General features: G+C 39.9%; 1 protein-coding gene across 7 annotated transcripts in view; it reads right to left on the minus strand.

Annotated features, from left to right (window-relative positions):
* Positions 1-25,008, minus strand: part of LOC106093770 (nucleolin) — a 330,417-nt gene that overhangs the window by 131,710 nt on the left and 173,699 nt on the right. The window contains exon 1 of one of the 7 annotated variants that reach the window (XM_059361463.1): positions 12,394-12,496. The exons of 5 other annotated variants lie outside the window; for them this stretch is intronic. The gene's annotated coding sequence lies outside the window, so the exon portion shown is untranslated. Of the gene's footprint in view, positions 1-11,869; positions 12,076-12,393; positions 12,497-25,008 lie in introns of those variants that run through there. One more of the 7 variants, XM_059361455.1, reaches the window with a different exon arrangement.

A 25,008-nucleotide genomic window follows, 5' to 3' on the forward strand; every position in this document is an offset into this window, starting at 1 on the left:
AAATAAGCAAAATTGCCTCATTTGGAGTGAAGAGCAACCAGAAGCCGTTCAAGAACTGCCCATGCATCCCGAAAAATGCACTGTTTGGTGTGGTTTGTACGCTGGTGGAATCATTGGACCGTATTTTTTCAAAGATGCTGTTGGACGCAACGTTACGGTGAATGAACACATTTCGAACCGAACACTGATTTTGGTAATAAAATTCAATGATTTGCAAGCGTTGCTCGTTAGTAAGTCTATTCATGATGAAATGTCAAAGCATACTGAGCATCTTTCTCTTTGACACCATGTCTGAAATCCCACGTGATCTGTCAAATACTAATGCATGAAAATCCTAACCTCAAAAAAATCACCCTTTAGACCATTTTGGGCCGTACTTGGCATAGTTGTTAAGGCTTGTAAGGGCTCAAGAAGTCAAATCGGGCGATAGGTTTATATGGGACCTATTTCATGTTCTTGACTGATTTGGACCGTACTTGGAACAGTCATTACGGAACACCACGTGCAAAATTTCAGCCAAATCGGATGAAAACTGAGGCTGTGAAAATCAAGTTTACGGTCGAACAAATGAAAATATTCACTAACAAATAAGCCAAATCGGATCATATTTGGATGTAGCTCCCAACAAAAAAGGGTTTTTCGATTGAGCCCCTAAAAGTCGCAATTGTTATCCGATTTGGTTGAAATTTTATTCAATGTTCAATTATGACTTCCAGCAATCATGCCAGTTACCGTTGAAATCGGTGTATATCCTGATTTAGCTCCCGCATCAATTGATCTCCCGTTTTGACAAGTCGCATCAATTGATCTCCCCGGAAGTCGCAATTGTTGTTCGATTTAACTGATATTTTGCACGTAGTGCTTGGTTATGACTTTTAATATCCATGGTAAATATTGTCTAAATCAGTCTATAAACTACCGATTAGTCTACTACGGACCGTAGAAGCTTCAGTTTTTGTGTGATTTGGCAGAAATTTGGCATTTAAAGTATACATGAACCGTTCAACTAAGTTCATTTGTGTATAATTTAAGTAGAATCCAGGTTTGTGGGCTCCCAAGATTCAGCCCGGCCAAACCTTGAAAATTTTTTCCTATTATTCGTTATACTTACAGATTATGAAATGAACACAATTGGCTGTTTGATGCATTTTTTGGCCAAATTATCAACAATATAGTTTATACTCATATTTTGGATAAATAGCTAGTATTTAACTATCTCTATTCATATGGCCTTGGCCTTATTTATTGCTGTACACACATCAAACAAACGTTCCAAAGAGGTCATGATCCCAAAGAATTAGATTATCATAATTATTTTCTGAAAACTGGTATTCAAATGTTCGCTGAATTTAGAATGCCTATGCCTATTCTTTATATAACCTGATACGGTGATCTAGTTCTTGCCGGCAAAAAATTGAGTTGGCAACATTCCTTTATAGTCTCGCTATTAAAGCCAAGTAATCATCACAAATTTGTACACCCGATTGAATTTCCAGCATTAGCCAAGTTGCATAGATTTTAATACCCACCACCGAAGGTCGAGGTGGGTTTATTCATTTTATCATATGTTTGTAACACATCGAAATATCCCTTTCAGACTCTAGAAATTATATACGAGTATATTCTTGATGGTCGTAAAATTAAAGACAACTAGGCCATTTCCGTCAGTGTGTCCATCCGTCGGTCTGTTGTAATCACGCTACAGTCTTTAACAAGTAAAAACGTGCTAAGTTCGGCCGGCCGAAACTTTCGAAACCAAGACCATGGATTCTACAAAAAGTTTAGAAAAATTAACTTAGTTGAAAAGCACTTGTATATACAAACTTTCTGTCAATCAGCCAAAAATTTAAGCTTCTTGGGGACGTAGAAGACTAATCAGGAGATCGGTTTGCATGGGAGCTATATCACGTTGCAGACCGCTTTAGACCATATTGAATGTCATATCAGAACACCACGTAGAAAATTGCAGACAAATCGGATAACAATTGCGTTTTCCAGGGACTTAAGGTTTCAATACGGCAGATCGGTTTATATGCTTCATGCATCAGGTTATTGACCGATTTGACCCGTGCTTAGCATGGTTGTTGAAAATTGTAACAGACTCGGATAACCATTGCTGCATCGAGGAGACCAAAATGTCAAATTGTGAGATCGGTTTATAAGGGATCTACATCAGGTTATAGACCGATTATGAGCGTACTTCGCATGGTTGACAAATGCGGCTTACAGGCGCTCAATATCTTAAATCGGGCGATCGGTTTATATGCGTGCTATTTCCAAATCTGAACAGATATTGTCCATTTTCAGTCCCTTACGACCGATATCCATAAGAAGTGTCTGCGCAAAATTTCCCAGCGGATATCTTTATACGTTCGACAGCATAGTAAATTCGACAGACGGATGGGCATAGCTAGATCTACTTATCATGTTAAGACTGTCAAAAATATATATGCTTTATCAAACATTTCGAGGTATTACAAACGGAATGACTAGTTTAGAATATCCCTCATCCTATGGTGGTGGGTATAAAAATATACAAAACAAGTAAAAGCGTGCTAAGTTCGGCCGGGCCGAATCTTATATACCCTCCACCATGGATCGCCTTTGTCGAGTTCTTTTCCGGCATCTCTTCTTAGGCAAAAAAGGATATAAGAAAAGATTTGCTCTGCTATTAGAACGATATCAAGATATGGTCCGGTTTGGACCACAATTAAATTATATGTTGGAGACCTTGAATAAGAATTGCGCCCTTTGGGGGCTCAAGAAGTAAAATAGAGAGATCGATTTATATGGGAGCTGTATCGGGCTATAGACCGATTCAGACCATAATAAACGCGTATGTTGATGGTCATGAGAGAATACGTCGTACAAAATTTCAGGCAAATCAGATAATAATTGCGACCTATAGAGGCACAAGAAGTCAAGATCCCAGATCGGTTTATATGACAGCTATATCGGGTTATGGACCGATTTAAACTATACTTGGCACATTTGTTGGATATCATAGCAAAACACGTCGTGCAAAATTTCATTCCAATCGGATAAGAATTGTGCCCTCTAGAGGGTCAAGAAGTCAAGACCCAAGATCGGTTTATATGGCAGCTATATCAAAACATGGACCGATACGGCCCATTTACAATACCAACCGACCTACACTAATAAGAAGTATTTGTGCAAAATTTCAAGCGGCTAGCTTTACTCCTTCGGAAGTTAGCGTGCTTTCGACAGACAGACGGACGGGCGGACATGGCTAGATCGACATAAAATGTCGTGACGATCAAGAATATATATACTTTATGGGGTCTCAGACGAATATTTCGAGTAGTTACAAACAGAATGACGAAATTAGTATACCCCCCATCTTATGGTGGAGGGTATAAAAATAAAACGTTTGGAATATCTTTGCAACAAATAAATGTATGTTACTATATGTATAGTAACTGTGCAACATAGCCCTCCACTGTTGAATGTTAGCCGTTAATTTGCCACATTTGGATAAAAAAGTTTCTTCGGATATGGTTAAACTTCTAGTAGCTTCAATTGTGGTAAAGGATAACTGTTTTACGCAAAAATTCAAAACTTCTGTAAAGGTAAAGATGTTTCGTTTACAGCAAAGAATGGTATGTTATACGAAAGATGATTTGTTTAAATCTTGTATATTTTCCATTTGTCAGAAAGTGTAGCTCAAAAATGTTTATTTTGGGCCATAAACAAATATAAATCCTTTATATTCGTCATAAATTATTGCAATTTTACAGTAAACAAAGTCTTAATGTTTTTTGGAACAGAAAGTTCGTTTGTGGCTAAAGAATTAATTCTTTGCATGTAGAGATATTGAGTTGAAACTTTGCATAGATTCAATTTTTGTCAACTTTAAGTTTGAAGATGGGCTATATCGGACTATGTACATGTTGAAACAGCCCCCATTAGACCGTTCTCACTATTTAGGCACAAGGCCTATAAAAGACGGATTTATTATTCTATTTTGACATTTGACTCGATGAGTTTTGATATGCTTCTAGACTTCCATGCCGAATATGATGGATGTCGGTGCACATATGGATGCGGCTAAAACATAGACAAATCTGAGGGCTTATGTTCATAAAAAGCGCATATATTACCCGATTCTGCTAAAATTTTGCACAGTGCTGAATTTGGTTCAGATCGATCAATAATTGAATAAAACTGTCATACAAATCGATCTCTCTAGTTAAATTGTTGGGCTCATTGCTCGATTTTGCTTTAATTTGGCACAGTGAGTTATAATATGCTTGTCGACATCCATGCCGAATATGACACAAATTGGTATATATTTGGATATATTAGCTACCATGCTTTCATAAATGGTGCGTTTTTATTCGGATTTTGATTAAATGTGTTTTATATATGTACTAGCTGACCCGGTGTGATTCGCTACATCTTAAAATGACATTTTGAAAATTGATTTTTTCTTTGAGCATTTTGAAGGTGGCGATTAAGATATTCAGAGCAGTGGGTCCAATTCAAATCCATACTAATTTGTTTGTTTATGGTATTGCTTATGTTTCTTCAAAATCGTATTTCAAAACTACCACATGGGATACAACATTTTCAAAGATCCGGAGATCCCTCTTTTGTCAACCCAAATTTGAGGGTACAAATTTTACTCCACTACAAAGACCTTTCATTCCGTTTGCAACACATCGAAATATCAATTTCCAACCCTACGAAGTATATATATTTCGGATCGTCCTGAAATTCTAAGACGATTTAACGATGTCCGTGTGTCTGTCCGTCAGTCTGTTATAATCACTCTACTGCTTTCAAAAATTGAGCTGAAATTTGGCACAGATACGTCTTTTTGATTCAAGCAGGTTAAATTCTTGAACGGGCCAAATCGGATCTTTGGCTATAGCTGCTATATAGACTGATCTGCCGATTAAGGGTCTGAGCCCACAAAAACTGCATTTATTACCCGATTTCGCTGAAATTTGAAACAGTAATTTATTTTAAGCCCCGCGACATCCGACCTAAATATGGTTCAGATTGGACTATATTTAGATATAGCTGGCACATAGACCGATATGTCGATTAAGGGTCTGACGCCCAAAAAAGCTTTGATTATTACCCGATTTCACTGAAATGTGAATCAATTAGTTTTTTTAAGTTTCCCGCCATCTGGCCAAGATATTGCAAAGATCGGAAGATATTAAGATATATCTGTCATATAGCGGGTCTGAAGCCCATAAAAGCTTTACTTATTACCCGATTCCCTCAGATCCTGAAGCGATACTTGAAAGACTAAGGGAATGTAATTCCAATCTTTAAACCACCGACTGAAAGATTGGTAGATTGGATGAGGCTGATGGTGACCGGAAACATGCAGTATTCGTACTAAACTCCGGCTGTCTCGCAGACCTCAACAAGTCTGAAGGGATTGTATCCTACGGATTCAACAAGATGAAATGGTGGTGTTGGGGAATCAGGAGACGACACAGCAGTTGTTGCTGAACTCTTGCCCGAGGAACTATTGGCCACATCGCTAAAGTCTGGCGGATTGCAGGAAACTGAAAATCCCCCTGCCACAATCGAGACAGTAGGGGATGGCATCGAAACGGGACCTGACAAGCCCTGTGTGGGTAGGTCACAAAATGGGACTGGGCTCAAAGTGCGCGCCAGCAGGGAAGCATGGAACTCAGAAAGTACTTCGACAGCAGCAGTTAGTGAATAATCTAAGGGAAATCGTCCACACCGCAAGTGTCCAGTGTCCTGAGGAAGAGTGGTTCCACAGCTTTCTCACCTGCCCCTTGATGCGTACGGAAGTTCACCATGACAAGTTCTAACGAGTCTTGTGAGGATGAACTCCTGGTGGACTCAGAAGACGAGGCTAACACAACAGTGGTGGAAGTTCTTAATCCTGAATATGGTCCGGTTTCTACAGATAAATCTCCGCCATTGTAAGGCAGCTTCGGCAGCACTAAAGGTGCTCCTGGAGGATTTGACGTGAGATTTGACGTGGTTCTTATCCAGGAACCAGGGGTGTGTGAAGGAATGATTCGTGGACTACGAATTCCAGGATTTAAACTTCTCAAGGGTACGGGGAATGGAAGACACAGAGCCTGTATTCTTGCAAAGAGTAATCTAAATGTATTTCTTCTTCCATCGCTAAGCACTGACGATTTAGTAGAAGCCAGCCTTGAAATAAACAAGTCTCATTACTGGCTGGCTTCCCTATATATGGCACACGATTCAGAGATGCCGCCTGCAAACCTTAAGTGGCTGGTTGAAGCCGCTTCTGTAGGAAAGAAAAGCCTCATTGTAGGAAGTGATGCTAATGCACATACCCAGATATGGGGACGTTCGGATGTCAACGAAAGGTGTGAGCTGGTTATTGAATATATTATAAGATGCAATCTGGCAATTTGTAATAAAGGGAATAAACCGACCTTTATTACCAGGAACAGGCAGGAGGTATTAGATATTACCTTTGTATCGGAAGAAATAAGTTGAAGTATATGCGACTGGGAAGTGTTGGATGACCATAGCTTCTCTGATCATCGTTATATTTGTTTCAGCCTTGGCGCAAATACTGCAGAAGTGGTCCCTCGGCTTAACAGAAGAAAAGCGGATTGGGATACATTTCGGCACAAATTTTGCACCACTATCCCTTCTAGACTAGAAAAGGAAGTGGAAACTACGGAGGATATAGACATAGTGGTCTAGCAGATCACGAAGGCCCTGAATGACTCGCTTGCGTTAGCATGCCCTAGTGCCAAGCCAAGGGGCAAACAGTGACCGCCATGGTGGACCCAGAGCTGGTTGGTCTAAGTAAGGACTGCAGAAAACTTTTCAACAAAGCAAAAGCCACAAGAGCACCACGCGATTGGGACATCTATAAGGCTGAGATAAGAAAATATAAGGGCGAGCTTAGAACGGCTCAGAAAAAATTCTGGTAGAATTCTGCAGCTCCGTGGAGGATACATCTGAGCCCTCTAAGCTAAGGAAGATTCTGTCCTTGAGACCTATTACGGTGGGGTATATCCAGACGTCAGAGTATGTATGGACAATGTCCAGTGAGGAAACACTAGAACTACTCGTTGATACACATTTCCTGGGAAATTCTCCGACGGACAACGTGGCGCCAAAAGAGGTTGTCACTGATATGCATTCGTCGGAGGCCATTAGGGAAATTGTGTATGAGCCGAAAATTCATTGGGCGATAAGAAGTTTCGGCGACCACTGCCATGAGGTTAAGGGAGCTTTCTCATTGGTCATATGGCGGCTACGAACACTGTGTTATCCTTGATACAATATCCGATGTTCAGGCAGTGATGATTACACCCCACCTGAGCCGCTTTTTGATAAAAATTACTGTACCCCTGTTCCTGATAGAACCGATTGGAACTACGATATCCCTGGTAGAAGAAGTTACATAGACTTCTATGCGGATGGTTCCAAATTAATCGACCAGATGGTCTTTGGCGTGTACTCTAAAGATCTAGAACTGTTCATATCGAAAAGGTTAGCCGACCTCTACAGTGTGTATCAAGCAGGGATCCTTGCAAATAAGGAAGTGGTGGAATGGCTAAGATATAATGTCATTACGACGATAGGCATAAATATCTGGAGAATGTATTTCTGAACACAAAAACCGCCCTCGACTGTCCAAAATCTCTTAATGAGATGGCTGAACAGTTCAAAATTCACCTGTTCTGGATGCAAAGCTACAGAAATATCCCAGGGAATTCTAAAGCAGACGAGCTTGTGAGACTAGGAACTACCTTACATATTACAGGGATATTGGAATCTGTGGGTATGCCTCTAGCGACATGTAAGCTAAGTTTTCAGGACCAGGCCCAAAGGCAACGAATGATAGTCAGAAAGAAGGTGCTGTGAGCATACCAAAACTATGTGGCCTAATCTAGACTTGAAGCGGTATACTGCTTTGCTGTCATTGGCTATAACAGACGTCTCAATTATTGTGTCCGTCATGACAGGTGACTGTCTAATCGGCAAACATTCTGCCAGACTGAAGGTTGCCAGCAACGACTTTTGTGTCTGTGTCCCGCACTAGCAGTCAGAAGGAGTTCTACTTTAGGTTCTCATTTCTTTGAGAACTTGCCTGATTTAGCGAATGTGAACATTCGCAAGTTATTGGGCTTTTTAAAGCGATCTGGATGGTTCAACAGTAGGAACTAGAAGGCATCTTCTTTCTTCTGTACCTGTGGTATCACAATGGACGAAAACGCCTAAGTGAGTCTGATGGCGGACTGCCACTTAAACTTAACCTACCCGATTTTGTTAGAATTTTAAATAGTGAGTTGTTTTAAGACTCCCATCTTCGGAAATATAGGCCGACTTTTTATTTTAGGGTCTTAATCCCATAAAGAGCGGATTTCTTGCCTGATTTCCCTAAAACTGTTTTTTGTATATGAGTTCTCGGAAGCTGACTAAAATATGATTGAGACCAGCCCCTATTTAGATATAGCTATGAATAAAGTACTGGATTTATAATAAAATAGGATGAATATTTTATCCTTCGTGCTGGGTATCCAAAGTTCGGTACGGCCGAACACACATTTATACATGTTTAATTTCACTATTAATTGTTGGCGCTTGTTCTTCTATTTAAGTACAATATAGTCCCGGTGGGCTTACATGACAGTTTTGAGTTGTTTTTGTTGGGAGGAGGTGGTCGGTCCCCTCGACTCGTGGACCCAAATGATAATACCTTTTATTTGGGTCCTTTATAGTCGCGATCTACATGTCCTGCTAAAAGTCTGGCCTTTAAGTCCTGTAATGTCCCTATCGACCTACATGTAGTATTGAACGGTATAAAGAGGGTGGGGGGTCCACAGACTCTTGTTTCTAAATTTGTATACTGGATTCATCGCCTACTCCCTAAGACCATTTTTTTTTTTTTTTTGATTACCATATTGTGATGTTACACAACATGCCCATTTGTGGGGTTTTGCAATTGGGCAGTTCCCGTGGATACCTTGGTTCAAATTCTTTTACCTGATTCGTACTCAAATTCCATTTACCATTCATTTGATACCCATATTGCCCCAATCGTTATATATGTAATTTTTGTGGGTGAGCGGCCTGCCGACACTTGGTGTCAAATTTTTATATCAAATTGTAATCCACCGTAGCGCAGAGGTTAGCATGTCCGCCTATGACACTGAACGCCTGGGTTCGAATCCTGGCGAGACCATCAGAAAAAAATTTCAGCGGTGGTTTTCCCCTCCTAATGCTGGCAACATTTGTGAGGTACTATGCCATGTAAAACTTCTCTCCAAAGAGGTGTCGCACTGCGGCACGCCGTTCGGACTCGGCTATAAAAAGGAGGCCCCTTAACATTGAGCTTAAACTTGAATCGGACTGCACTCATTGATATGTGAGAAGTTTGCCCCTGTTCCTTAATGGAATGTTCATGGGCAATATTTGCATTTGCAATCTACTTTTAAATATCCTTAATATGATTCCCATATTGTCCGAATTGGAAAAGTTGCCCTTTTGAATGAGTTTTGGGGTGGGGCCTGCAGGATATTTGAAACACGCAAAGATCAAATATTTTATTCGTTTATAATAGAATACATCTAAGGTGAAAGGTTTCAAATGCTCGTCCCGTCCGATCGAAATGACTTCTTTTGGTCACAGTCAATCCACTTCGAAAAATTTATAAAGTATACATATTCCTGAACCTTTGATATTGAAGGCCGATCTAGCCATGTCCATCTGTTTGTGGAAATCACGATAGCGGTCCCCCAAATAAATAATCCGCCTGAAACTTTGCACAAATACTTTTTGTTGATGTAGGCCGTTTAGGTTTGCAAAAGGTGTATAGGTGGATATATGCATATATTTTATAGGGTCGCTAGTCGATATTTCGAGGTGTTACAAACAATGCTGCTAAATTTTGCACTTAGTGAATTCGGCAAATATCTTTCCCACCGACTACGACATCCAGAAATTCAGGACAAATGTCAATAATTACGACTCCCTCTTACCCCCCTCCCATTCCTTTTTCAAACTTGACCTAAATATGAGTTAATTACATAATACAGGTGGAGGACCACAACGCAGATGTTAGCATGTCCGCCTATGACGCTGAATGCCTGGGTTCGAATCCTGGCGAGTCCGACAGAAAACAATTGCACAGGTTGTTTTCCCCTCCGAATATTGGCGATATTTGTGAGGTAATATGTCCAAACTTCTCTCCAAAGAGGTGTCGCACTAATGCACGCCGTTGGGACTCGGCTATAAAAAAGATGCCCCTTTTCATTGAGCTTAAAACTTGAATCGGACTGCATTCATTAATATATGAGAAGTTTGCCCCTGTTCCTTAGTGGAATGTTTATGTACAAAATTTGCAAATTTAATCGTAAAGTCTACCGTATCGCAGAGGCCAGCATGTTCGCCTATGACGCTGAACGCTGGAGTTCGAATCCTTTTAAATCAGTTTCAGTAAGAAAAACGCAACGTTTAGTCGTGATAAAAAATGCCCTATAAAAACTATAGCAAGAGAACCGACGAAAACCTCTGCAACAGAACGAACACTTTTTTAAAACGCCTTACCCAAATAGTCAAAAATTGTGTGTGGAACACACATCTCTCAACCTAGGATATGCCTACAAAAAATACAAACAATGCAATTCATTTATAAATCCGCCCAATTTATATTCCACGCAAGCGTTTAATCTTAGCATGGTCAGTGCTATTCTTCGTTACTTCCTATGATGCAGGAATGGAGAAAGCTTTTGTCACTTTTATGTAAATTGCTGTTCCATTAGAATAACTTCCAATTTATTTTTTTTGGGAAGATCTATGAACTTATAAATAACTATAAACCATATAAAATCCCCAATGAATTTCATCAATGAGAGTTGTCTGCTAAAAATTTCAAGCGGTCGAATGCCAGAATCAAGAATTAAATGTGGCCTTGGATATATATTCCAAATGCAAAAAAAAAAAAAAAAATAGTGTACTCTTATCCCAAGGTGACATGATGTATGCAGTATAATGATTTAATGAAGCGTTGTAAAATAGTTCGTGAGGTACTGATATATTTTCATATGTAAATTAAACTTTCTAACCAAATAGTGAAATCATGAGCACAAACATGTATTGTAAATGATTTAAAAATGTTATAATTTTTGCACAATATTTTTTTACCATTTTCGGGACTAAAACCACAATAAACATTTGCAAATACACGTTTTGCGCTAAATTTATTCGATCTTGGTTTGGCAGAAACGAACACTTTAAAAGTTGCTATCGTCATATATGTGATGAACACAAACAACTGCGTAAGAAAGTCCTATATATAATCATATTTGCCATTGTTACTGTTCATTAAGCATTTCGCTGTACATAGCACATAATCGCATAGCTATATGGCGAATACTTTTTCTGACCACTGTATACTGCATAATCCAGTTTTTTATTTGGGTCAAATATGATTTCATAAAATTCTAGGAAATGTATACATAGACAAAATAAATTTTAACTTCAAGAAAAATATCGTTCATATTCGTTTAAATGAATTGTTTATTTACAAATGGCCCTCAAACATTGTAACATCACTCTTTCCCATACGCACAAGCACACACACACACACATGAAGTAAGCACTTTCTTTGTGCTAAATTTTTTACTAGTTTTTGAAATTCTAGTCTGACTTGTTCAATTTATGTATTCGGTACACTATGATTTACGGGAATATGCCACACTTAATGTGGCAAATATTTTTTTTAGATTTTTCTTAGGTCTTTTGTCATGAATTATTAATGAATATGTACATCTACACAACACTGCTGGTGAATGTATTGGGTTCTGCATTAAAAAAATATTTCTTATTGCTATATTTGTATCCATTGAGGGTGTACCTTTCTATTGTGACTTTTTTGCGCGAATTGTTTAATGGTAGTTAAATAATCCTGTGCGATAGGTTTTTGAATCGATTTATGAATTATGATAGATTTTAATTAACAACAGTGTGAAGTATTTATGCTGAGAGTTCGTTCGTTCGTTGCAATGCTTTCTTATTTTTAATCCGTTTAGAGTTCAAGCACAACTTTTCACTTGGCCGCATATAGCACGACTGATAATGTGGATACTTTTCTCTAGCGGTTTTTAGTGTTAAGTAGACCGCCACACAATGTTTATTCTCTCTAGTATTGCTTGCGGTTAATGTTGCTTTTCACACTGGCAATGTTGTTGACTTATCAATATTGTTAACAACAGTAAGTGGTGGTAGCAGCAGTGGCCCAACAAGTTCGACGAAAATAGCTGCCGCGCATGCGCAGTCGTCGCAGTTGATTTGACTACGCTGAGGGGCTATTGGGTTGGGTTCCACTGTTGTTACACTCTTTCTTTCGTTTACTTGTTTTTCTTAAGCTTTCTTCATTACCTTTTTGTTGTTGGTTGCTGTTTATTGTTGAATATTTATTTTCTTTACAGACACTCGACTGTCGCGTGGTTAATTCAAGACTCTTGGCTGTTTGCTTGAGTTGTGCTACTGATAAATTTCACACCGCGACGCGTCTTCACACAACTGCTTGGTACGAGCAAATGTCTGCAACTGATCTGTGGCCATGGCTTCAGTTACCATCAGACTTGTTTGGGCCAAATTGAAGTTTCTTTTTCTTACAATGAACATTTATTTGGCCAGTACATAGTTTTGTTTTTGTTTTACTTTGCCATCTCACATTATTTTCTATCTGTTGTAGAATTTGTTATTATTCAAGAAAAATTACCTTTGAACGTTGTTATTGCCAAGTTATCTTTCATCAAATTTCAACAGCATTATTTTTTTACCTACTATCTCTTCAGTACCGCTATGTTGCGATTGGCTTGATATAAAATCGGATAAATAATTCATTTTTTATTCTTCTTAATTGGGAATTCTGATATAATATAACGAAGGTAAAATTACGTGGATATTTAAACCAAAGGCTGTCAATGGCCCTGTTGATCATATTCCATACGATGCTAGACAAAATTATGATTTAACAAGCAAAAGCGTGCTAAATTCGGCCGGACCGATTTTTGAGTTTGTATTAGAAATATTTTGGACTCAAAAAGTTATACCGGGGGGGCCTTTATCACCATATCGACCGATTCGAATAAAACTAGGCAATGATGTTGTAAGTCATAAGATAGGGGTTTGGGCCAAATTTCAGCCAAATCGCGCATTTGTCGCCCACGCCCTTAACTGGGACTGCGTCGAGGACTGCTAGAGAACTGCCGTCAATAAACTAGGTTAACCCGAAGCCTTTTGGGTCGACGCAGTCCTAGTTAAGGGCGGGGGCGACGAGCATTGTGGAACAGCGAAAAAGTCGGTAGCACTGCGAAATTCCTATGGGATGATTCGGAGCTTGAGAGGAAAATGCTATAATCGAAAAGAAGTAAGAAGGAAGAAGCTTTTGGTATCACGGGACACATAGGACTACGAGCTCACTTATATAAAATCGGTGTGGCAAGTAATAGCATGTGTAGGGCATGTTGGGAAAATGATGAGACGTTGGAGCTTTTCCTTCGTCATTGCCCGGCTTTCTCGGCTAAAAGACACCGGCACTTAGGTGGGGACACATTACCAGACATAAACAAATTATGGATTTTGTGAGTAGCACGCAGTTCCTATCTTAATATTTTCTTATTTGAGGTTACTTTTTAGTTTTTAGTGCGCATAACAAGCCGATTACTGGCTTAGCTGTATGTTCATAGTGGCATGGGGCGTGTTAATATCCGCACCCACTTTTCAACATAACCTATCGTAAGGTCTGAAGAAATCAAATCCGGGGATCGGTTTATATGGGGGCTATAACATTATAGGCCGATTCGGATCGCACTTGGCATGGATGTTGGAAGCCATAATTGAAGTCTTTGTTTCACATTTTAGACAAACTGGATGAAAATTGGAGCTTCTAAGGGCTCAAGAAGTTAAATCCTGAAATCGGATCCCCAAAGACCTGCATCAATAATAGTTCCTACGCGTTCGACCACTTTCGTGATTTCAACAAATGGACGGACATGGCTAGATAGACTCAGAATGTCGAGACGATCCAGAATATATTTACTTTATGGATCGCAGATCAATATTTCGAGGTGTTACAAACGGAATAACTAGATAAGTATAAACCGACCTTTATTACCAGGAACAAGAAAGATGTACTAGATATTACCTTTGTATCGGAAGGTATAAGTGGGAAGTGTTGGATGACCACAGCTTCTCTGATCATCGTTGTATTAATTTCAGCCTTGGAGAAAATACTGGTACCTCTTTTTAGTGGTACCTCGGCTAAACAAAAGAAATGCGGATAAATTTCGGCATACATTCTGCACCACTATCCCTTCTAGACTAGAAAAGGAAGTGGAAACTACGGAGGATATAGACATAGTGGTCAAGCGGATCACGAAGGCCCTGAATGACTCGCTTGTGTCACCATGCCCTAGTGCCAAGCCAAGGGGCAAACAGCGACCACCATGGTGGACCCCAGCTGGTTGGCCTAAGGAAGGACTGCAGAAAACTCTTTAACAGAGCAAAAGCCACAAGAGCAACACACGATTGGGACATCTATAAGGCTGAGCTAAGAAAATATAAGAGCGAAAAAATAATTCTGGGTAGAATTCTGCAGCTCCGTGGAGGATACATCTGAGCCCTCTAGGCTAAGGAAGATTCTGTCCTCGAGACCTATTACGGTGGGGTATATCCAGAAGTCAGAGTATGTATGGACAATGTCTAGTGAGGAAACACTAGAACTACTCGTTGATACACATTTCCCCAGAAATTTTCCAACGGCCAACGTGGCGCCAAAAGAGGTTGTCACTGATATGCATTCGTCGGAGGCCATTAGGGAAATTGTGTATGAGCCGCAAAACCTTTGGGCGATAGGAAGTTTTGACTCCTTTAAGTCGACAGACTCTGATGTATCACCGGTTGAACTACAAGCTGTGTCTGATAGACTGGTTCCCGGGCTTAGGGAGATGTACTCTGCTTGTATCAGAATGTCTTATATACCTCTGTAATGGAGGGACACAAAGGTCATCTTCATTCCGAAAGCAGGAAAACCGCACCATGCGAAGGCGAAAGATCTTCGTCCTATTAGCCTGTCATCATTTATACTGAAGACTCTTGAGATAAACATATCTTAGGGCAAAGATCCCTGGAGATCGCCTGTCGCGGCAGCTGAATGCATATTACTTTACTTACTTTAATTGGCTACGACAGAATATTTGTTCCACCAGCGGAATGTAGAATAGCGTTCCATGCGCCTCGATCTTCTGCGCTCATTCTAAAATCTCTGAAACCAAGTTTCGAGGTGTCTCAACAACTTGATCTTTCTATCGGACTTTTGGTCTTCCCGGTTTGCATGTACCACCGTGTTTGCCTTCAAAAGACTTATTTGCTGGAGCTTCTTCATCCATTCTGACAACATAACCTAGCCAACGAAGACGTTGTATTTTGATGCATGTAACTATGCTATTGTCGTCATACAGCTCATACAGCTCGTGGTTCATACGTCGCCTATATTCTCATACAGCTCATACAGCTCGTGGTTCATACGTCGCCTATATTCTCCGTTAACGCAAACTGGTCCATATATTTTACGAAGAATCTTTCTCTCAAATACTCCAAGCACTGCCTCATCTGCTTTCACAAGTACCCATGCTTCAGAATCATATAACAGCACGGGTAGTATCAGTGTCTTGTATAGTGTAATCTTCGTCTGTCGAGAGGTGGCCTTGTTTCTAAACTGCTTACTTAGTCCAAAGTAGCATCTGTTTGCCAGTATTATTCTTCGCTTTATCTCAAAACTGGTGTCATTCGTTTCGGTTACGGCGGTGCCGACGTAGATAAAGTTAGTGACTGTCTTAAAGTTGTGGTTCCCAACTTTCTCCATTTTCTTTATCTGCTCGGTTGTGCAAGGATTTTTGGGAGTTGAAACCATCCATTTCATCTTATCTCCATTTACAGCCAGACCCATTTTCACTAACTCTCTTTCGATTCTTTCAAAGGCTGCAGTTACTACTTCCGGTGACCGAACTATGATATCGATGTCGTCGGCATAGGCGAGTAGCATGTGTTTTCTTGTGATTAGTGTGCCATATCCATTCACATCTGCATCTCGTATAGTCTTCTCCAGCAGGATGTTGAAGAGATCACACGATAGGCTGTCTCCTTGTCTGAAACCTAGTTTGATATTAAATGGTTCGGAGAGATTCGTTCATTTTCTTACTAAGGAACGCGTATCAGCAAGCGTCATCCTGCAGAGTCTTATTTATTTTGCAGGGATACCAAACTCAGACAGTGTGAATATCTGGTCTAGGGTATGCATGCATATAGTAAAGGCAAATCCACTGAAACACGACCTAGTCGACTACATAGAGAGTTCTCTCGCTGTCAAGGAATATACAATGGTAACATTTCTTAAGATTGAAGGTGCTTTCAATAAAGTAAAACCGACGTCAATCATGAAGGAGTTGGAGTTTCTAGACATCAACTCTACCGTAAGAAAGTTTATTAATAACTTACTAATAGAAGCATTACGGCAGGCTTGGGGTCTGTGGATGGGTCAGCAGAGGAACACCTCAGGGAGGTGTTTTGTTTCCTCTACTTTGGAATATAGCCATTAACAATATATTATTGTCTATGGAAGAAAAAGGTGTAAAAGTTGTCGCGTTTGCTGATGATGTGGCAATAGCGGTTAGGGGAAAGTTTCCCAGCACTCTAAGAGATATACTTCAGGAAGCTCTACGTGCAACAACAAAGTGTGCTACCGAAAGTGGTCTGGGTATAAATCCGTTCAAGACGGAAGTAGTTCTTTTCAGCAGGAGATACAAGTTGCTTATAGTGGTACCTGTCTCCTTGGATAAAGAGAATGTTCCATTTACAGAAAGCGCAAAATACCTGGGTGTTTTGCTGGACAGGAAACTGAACTTCAAATCCAACATTTTGGAAAGGGCAAGAAAGGTCACTCTTGCCCTATACACCTGCAAGAGAGCCACTGGCAAATGTTGGGGATTTAGACCGCGTGTGCATGCATTGGCTATATACTGCAGTTGTCAGACCTATTATGATATATGGTGTTGTGGTCTGGTGGAGGACGATTCAAAAATCCACCTACTGCTCAATACTTAACCGGATCCAAAGGATGGCTTGTTTGTGCATTCCAAACGCACTGAGGACGACACCATCTGATGCAATGAATTTAATGCTACATCTTATGCCTCTGGACATTGTGGCTACCCAAATTGCAGCCACCACTGCCGTGAGGATAAGGGAGCTTCCTCATTAATCATGTGGTGGCCACGGACACTGTGTTATACTTTATACAATATCCGATGTTCCAGGCATTGTGGATTACACCCTACCTGACCGCATTTTGATAAAAAAATTACTGTACCACTATTCCTGATGGAACGGATTGGAACTACGATATCCCTCGGTACAGAAGTTACATAGACTTCTATGCGGATGATTCCACACTAAACGACCAGGTGGGCTTTGGGGTGTACTCTAAAGATCTAGAACTGGTCATATCGAAAAGGTTACCCGACCAATGCAGTGTGTATCAAGCAGAGATCCTTGCAATTAAGGAAGTGGTGGAATGGTTAATATATAATGTCATTACGAGGATTGGCATAAATATCTTCTCAGAAAGCCAGGCAGCCATTAAATCCCTGGAGAACGTATTTCTGAACATAAAAACCGCCCTCCACTGTCGCAGATCTCTCAACGAGATGGCTGAACATTTCAAAATTCGCCTGTTTTGGTTGCCGGGCCACAGATATATCCCAGGGAATTCTAAAACAGACGAGCTTGCGAGACTAGAAACTACCTTACACACTCCAGGGACACTGGAATCTGTGGGTATGCCTCTAGCGACATATATGGCCTCATCTAGACTTGAAGAGTTCTACTGCTTTGCTGTCAATGGCTAGAACAGACGTCTCAATCATTGTGCCTGTCATGACAGGTCATTGTCTAATTGAAAAACATGCTGACAGACTGTTTTGGTATCACTTTCGATAACTGTGCCAGGTATGGTTCAAATCGGTTCCTAACCAGATATAGCTGCCATATCAACCAACTTTTGGTCTCTAATTCTAGAGGTTCCTGAGGGCGCAATTCTTATCCGACTGGGGTGAAATTTTGCACCAAGTGTTCTGGTATGATTCCCAACTGTGCCAAGTATGGTATAAATCTGGCCATAACCTGATATAGCCGCCGTATAAACCGATATGCCGATTATAATTCTTGGGCTTCTAGAGGCCGCAAGTCTTACCCAATTAGGTTGACATTTTGCATATATCGTTCTGGCATGACTTCCAACAACAGTTCCAAGTACGGTCTAAATCGGTATAGAACCTGATATAACTGCCATATAAACCGATGTCCCAATTTTGACTTTTGAGCCCCTGGAGGGCGCAACTATTACTCGATTTACCTGAAATTTTGGATATGGTGTTTTTATATGACTGGTTAAAAAAAGTCATTCAAAGAACTTAACAAATGTGATCCATGGTGGAGGATACATAAGATTTGGACCGGTCGAACTTAGCACGCTTTTACTTGTTAAGAGTTTGTTTTCATAATCGTCGCAAATCTTTTGAATATCATGAATTTGTCCAGTTGGTTAACAGAAAGAAGTCCTATTTCCAAAGATGTTATGACGATTTGACTATATGAGTGGATATTTGATGCAACTTCTTTGATTTCAATGTCCACCGCTTGACAAAAACGGTAGTGATCATGTAATTTCTCAATATATCCAATTCCTTACTCTTTAATTTGAAGTCAACGAAGACAACATAACTTCTTTAACCAGAGATGTCGTCCCCTTACCGCCAATAAGATGTAATTGCCAAATTTTGGGATTTTAAATTTTTATTAGGAATCGACTGACGACTGTTTCCACCTTCTATAAAAATTTTGTGTCGATAATCCAAGCCGTAATAATTTTACAACAAAAACAATTTTAACATAAGTGCCATTTTAATTTTGGTAGATAAATAGCGAAGGGCACTTACATTATTTTCGCCAGACGCAAGTACCTCAAACAAATTCAACAACAATCGCAAAAAAATATGTAAGTTATCATAACGAAACATTTTATATATGTAAGAAGGGTACGAATTGATTGTTTAAAAGTAGGGCGCCCCAACCCCCAGCAAACCACCAAATGGATATATTGGCCGACCGGGCAATATTGGACTAAAATTTAAAGCCTTTGGAAGTACAGTGGTCTCCAATAAACCCATGTTGGTCATCCGGGACTATATGGAGCGCAAATAAAAGGCATTTGGAAGTAAAGTGCGAAGGTCATATCCAACTTTAAGGATACCCAAAGAAACTCCCCAAGACGGAATTATGGGTCGATTGGAAAATAAAGGATTTAAATTGAACGACTTTCGGCGACTATTACGGATTTGATATATTTGGGACGAAGGGAGCGGCGGAGCCCATATCGGCCAGGCTTAACTTCAATAAAAAGCAATATTTATATCATATTACGTTCCGATTCAGACTATATCGGGCAAGGGTTTTGAGGTATCAAAAACCAACTCATAATTTCAAATTTCGTTCATATCGGGTATTAAGTACAATTTGGGCCCATTCTTTCTACTTTCAATCGCAGATCGGTCTAAACGGCAACTATATAAAACATGTAAAAGCGTGCTAAATTCGTCCGGCCGAAACTTGGGAACCCACCACCGTAGATTCTGAAAAGAATTTATATAAAACAAGTAAGAGATCTTAGATACCTTCCACCATGGATCGCATTTATCGAGTTCTATGCGCGTTATCTCTTTATAAGCAAACAAAGAATATTGAATAAGAACTGTTATGCTATTGTTATGCAGTCATAGTCCGATTCTGACCATAAATGAATGCTGAACATTGTAGAAGTCATTGTGTAATATTTTAATACATTCGGATAAGAATTGCGCCTTGTAGGGGCTCAAGAAGCAAAATCGGGAGATAGGTTTATATGGGTGCTGTATTAAGCTATTGATCGATTCAGACCATATTAGACACGTATGTTGAAGGTCACGGGAGAAACCGTTGTACAAAATTTCAGCCAAATTGGATAAGAATTGCACCCTCTAGAGGTTCAAGAAGTCAAGACCAAAGATCGGTTTATATGGCAGCTATATCAAAACATGTACCGATTTGGCCCATTTACAATACCAACCGACCTACACGAATAAAAAGTATTTGTGCAAAATTTCAAGCGGCTAGCTCTACTTCTTCGAAAGTTAGCGTGCTTTCAACAGACAGACGGACGGACATGGCTAGATCGACTTAAAATGACATGACGATCAAGAATATATATACTTTATGGGGTCTCAGACGCATATTTCGAGGTGTTACAAACAGAATGACGAAATAAGTATACCCCCATACTTTGGTGGAGGGTATAATAAATTTATTTGAAAGGCATAAATATATTCAATATACCAAACTTCTACCAAACCATAAAAAAAGCTTCTACGAACCGAACAGGGATAATCGAGAGACCGGTTCAAAAAAAAAAAATATATATATGGGAGCCATATCAGGTTGTAGACCGATCTTAACCACATATAGCACAGTTATTGAAAGTCAGAACAGAATACAACGCGAAATTTTCAGCCAAATCGGAGAAAAATTGCAGCTTGTAAGAGCTCAAGAATTCAAACCCGGAGATCGGTTTATATGTCAGCTATATCAGATTATAGACCGTACTCAGCACAGTTGTTAGAAGTCATAACGTAACACCACGTGCAAAATTTTAGCCAAATCGTACAAAAATTGCGGCTTCCAGGGCTCAAGAAGTAAAATCGGGAGATCTGTTTATGTGGGAGCTATATCTACATCTGAACCGATATGGCCCATTTGCAATGTTCAATGACCTACATCAATACTTAGCATCTGTGCAAAATTTCAAGCGGCTAGCTTTACATATTCGACGTCTTTCGTGATTTCGACGGACGGACATGGCTAGATCGACTCAGAACGTCGAGACGATCAAGAATATATATACCTTATGGGGTCTCAGACGCATATTTCGATATGTTACAAACGGAATGACTTGATAAGTATACCCCCATCCAATGGAGGTGGGTATAAAAAATTCGATCTGGAACATATTCATAAAGTGCGTTGAGGACCATAACACAAATCTCTGTTTTAAATTTCAACAAAATTGGATAACAAACGTGCCCATTATGGGTCCAAGACCATATACTGGGAGATCGGTCTATATGGCCTCCATATACAAATATGGTCTGATCTGGACCATATTCGGTCCGGCTGTCACCAGACTTTATGCAATTAACTGTTCCAAAATTCAGAGGAATCGGATAATTAATGCGCCTTTTATGAGATTCAGACAGCTATATCCAAATATGGTCGGTACAAATCGGTATAAAAAATTGGTATGAATCGGATTTACATTAAGACTTCCAGCTCACTTTCAAACAATGGTATTAACTGCACCTACCACTACATTTCTTAAAACAAAGTCATTTCTGTGACAGCGAAAAAGATGTTAGTGCAAAAGTATATATTTTCGTATCGTCGTATATATTACGGATCGTCGTAAAATTCCAAGGCGATTTAACGATGACCATATGTCTGTCCGTCCGTCTGTTATGATCACTCTACAACCTTAAAAAATTGGGATATTGAGCTGAAATTTGGCACAGCTTTTTGCAGCACGCAGGTTAAGTTCTTGAACGAGCCAAATCGGATCAAATTTGGATATAGCTACCATATTAATTGATCTGCCGATGAATGATGTAAAGCCCATTAAAGCTCTATTTAATACACGATTTCGCTGAAAAATGAAGCATTGAGTTGGTGTAAGCCTTCCGCTATCCGACCCAAATATTGTTCAGATCGGACGATATTTAGATATAGCTGCCATATAGACCAATCTACAGATTAAGGGCCAGAAGCTCATAAAAGCTGCATTTATTGTCCGATTTCGCTAAAATTTGAAACAGTGGGTTGTTTAAATCCTCCTGACGTCATACCTAAATATGGTTTTCATCAAACTACATTTGGATTGTAGACAGAGATGCCAATTTAAGGTCTAAATCCCTTAAAGAGCGGATTTATTGCCTGATTTCGCTGAAACTGTTTCTTGTATATGAGTTCTCGGCACTTGAATAAAAAATGATCGAGAATAGCCCCTGTTAAGATACAACTACGGATATGGTAGTGGAGTTATAACAAACAAGTAAGAGCGCGTTAAGTTCGGCCGGGCCGAATCTTATGTACCCTCCACCATGGAGCGCATTTGTCGAGTTCTTTTCCCGGCATCTCTTCTTAGGCAAAAAAGGATATAAGAAAAGATTTGCTCTGCTATTAGAGCGATAGGAAGATGTGATCCGGTTTGGACCGCAATTAAATTTTATGTTGGAGACCTGTGTAAAATGTCAGCCAATTCGAATAAGAATTGCGCCCTTTGGGGGCTCAAGAAGTAAAATAGAGAGATCGATTTATATGGGAGCTTTATCGGGCTATAGAACGATTCGGACCATAATAAACACGTATGTTAATGGTCAAGAGAGGATCCGTCGTACAAAATTTCAGGCAAATCGGATAATAATTGCGACCTCTAGAGGCTCAAGAAGTCAAGATCCCAAATCGGTTTATATGGCAGCTATATCAGGTTATGAACAGATTTGAACCTTATTTGACACAGTTGCTGAAAGTAAGAATAAAATACGTCATGCAAAATTTCAGCCAAATCGGATAGGGTTTGCGCCCTCTAGAAGCTCAAGAAGTCAAGTCCCCAGGTCTGTTTATATGACAGCTATATCAGGTTATGAACCGATTTGAATTAAACTTGGCACAGTTGTTGGATATCATAACAAAATACTTAGTGCAAAAATTCATTCAAATCGGATAAGAATTGGGCCCTCTAGAGGATCAAGAAGTCAATACCCAAGATTGGTTTATATGACAGCTATATCAGGTTCTATACTGATTCGAACCACACTTGGCACAGTTGTTGCATATCATATCAAAACACGTCGTGCAAAATTTTATTCCAATCGGATAAGAATTGCGCGCTCTAGAGGCTCAAGAAGTCAAGACGCAAGATCGGTTTACATGGCAGCTATATCAGGTTATGAACCGATTTGAACCATACTTGGCACAGTTGTTTGATATCATAACAAAACACGTGGTGCAAAATTTCATTCTAATCCGATAAAAATTGCGCACTCTAGAGGCTCAAGAAGTCAAGACCCACCATCGGTTTATATGACAGCTATATCAAATTATATATATTATATATCTTTCACCGGATTATAACGAAAGGTGGTTTATATATATACACGAGGTGGTGGGTATCCAAAGTACTACCCGGCCGAACTTAACGCCTTTATACTTGTTTGCAGTTATATTTTCAGCATGGATATCGTCGTAGCACAGAGGTTAGCATGTCCGCCAAGGATGCTGAACGTTGCTTATAATTGAGCTTAAACTTGAATCAGCCACAACTCGTTGATATGTGAGAAGTTTGCCCCTGTTCCCCAATGGAATATTCATGGGCAAATTCACAATTGCAACATACAAGCATAATGACTTGGAAACATACTGCAGAAGTGGTTAAACAGAAGAAAGGCGGATTGGGATAAATTTCCCAAATATTCTGCACGATTATCCCCTCTAGACCTGAAAAGGAAGTGGAAACTGCTAAGGGCATGTCATGCAAGTCAAGCTCTTGCATTTTTGCAGAAAAAGATTGGATATCATCTTAAGATAGCGCTCGCCATTCATAGTTACCTTATGATTCACATCATCTTTGAAGAAGTACGGTCCAATGATCCCACAAAACCATAAACCGCACCAAATTGTGACTTTTTCTGGATGCATTGGTAGCCCTTGGGATGTTCCTGTGAAAAACTTTAGAGGGGTTGATTGAAACATATCTAAATGCAAAGATCCCTGGAGATCGCCTAACTCGGCAACAGCATACATATAGTCAGATCAAGTCCAATGAAATAGCTTGTCATGATCTAATCGGCTACATCGAAGGCTCTCTCGCTATCAAGAAATACACAATTGCAGTCTCCCTTGATATTGAAGGTGTTTTCAATAATGTAAAACCGACGTCAATCACGAAGGAGCTGGAGGTTGAAGGTATCAATATTACCGTAAGAAAGTTTATTAATAGTAAGCTGCAAGAGCAATATCAGGCTTGGGTCTGTAGATCTACATAGATGGGTTAGCGGAGTGACATCTCAAGGAGGTGCACTATCTGCTCTACTTTGGAATAAACAATTAACCACTTATTATTGCATCTGCAGGAAAAACGTGTAAAAGTAGTGGCGTATTCGGATGACGTGGCTGTTACGGTTAGGGGAAAGTTTCCCAGCACTCTTAGAGATATACTTCAAGAAGCTCTACCTACGATGGCGAAGTGATCTACCGAAAGTGGTCTAAGACGGATATTGTTCTTTTCTTCAGGAGATACAAGCTATTTACAGAGGCACCTGTCTCCTTGGGAGGAGAGAATGTTCCATAATACTAAAAGCGCAAAATACCTTGGTGTTTTAACAGGAAATTGAACTTCGAATCAAACTTTTTGGAAGGGCAAGAAAGGCAACTCTTTCACTGTATATGTGTAAGAGGGCCATTGGCAGAAGTTTGGTGTCTAGACCGAGTGTCATGCACGGTACATCTTCAAGAGGGCCACTGGCTGAAGTTAGGTGTTTAAACCGAGTGTCACGCAGTGGCTATATGGTGTTGTAGTCTGGTGGACGGCGCTTCAAAAGTCCACCTACTTTTAAGTACTCAGCCGAATCCAAGTACTCAGTCACAGCGTCGTTGAGGATGACACCATCCAATGCACTGAATTTAATGTTATACCTAATGCCTCTAGACATTGAGGCTAGACAAATTGATGCGTCGTCTGCTATTTATACCCTACACCACTACTGTGGCACATGGCTTAATAACTTCGTTATTTAGCATTTATTTGTAGCACCAACAAGGAAGAGAGCAAGACCCATTGATAAGTAC

The sequence above is a fragment of the Stomoxys calcitrans genome, chromosome 1, assembly GCF_963082655.1.
Source record: "Stomoxys calcitrans chromosome 1, idStoCalc2.1, whole genome shotgun sequence".
NCBI classification, from domain to species: Eukaryota; Metazoa; Arthropoda; class Insecta; order Diptera; family Muscidae; genus Stomoxys; species Stomoxys calcitrans.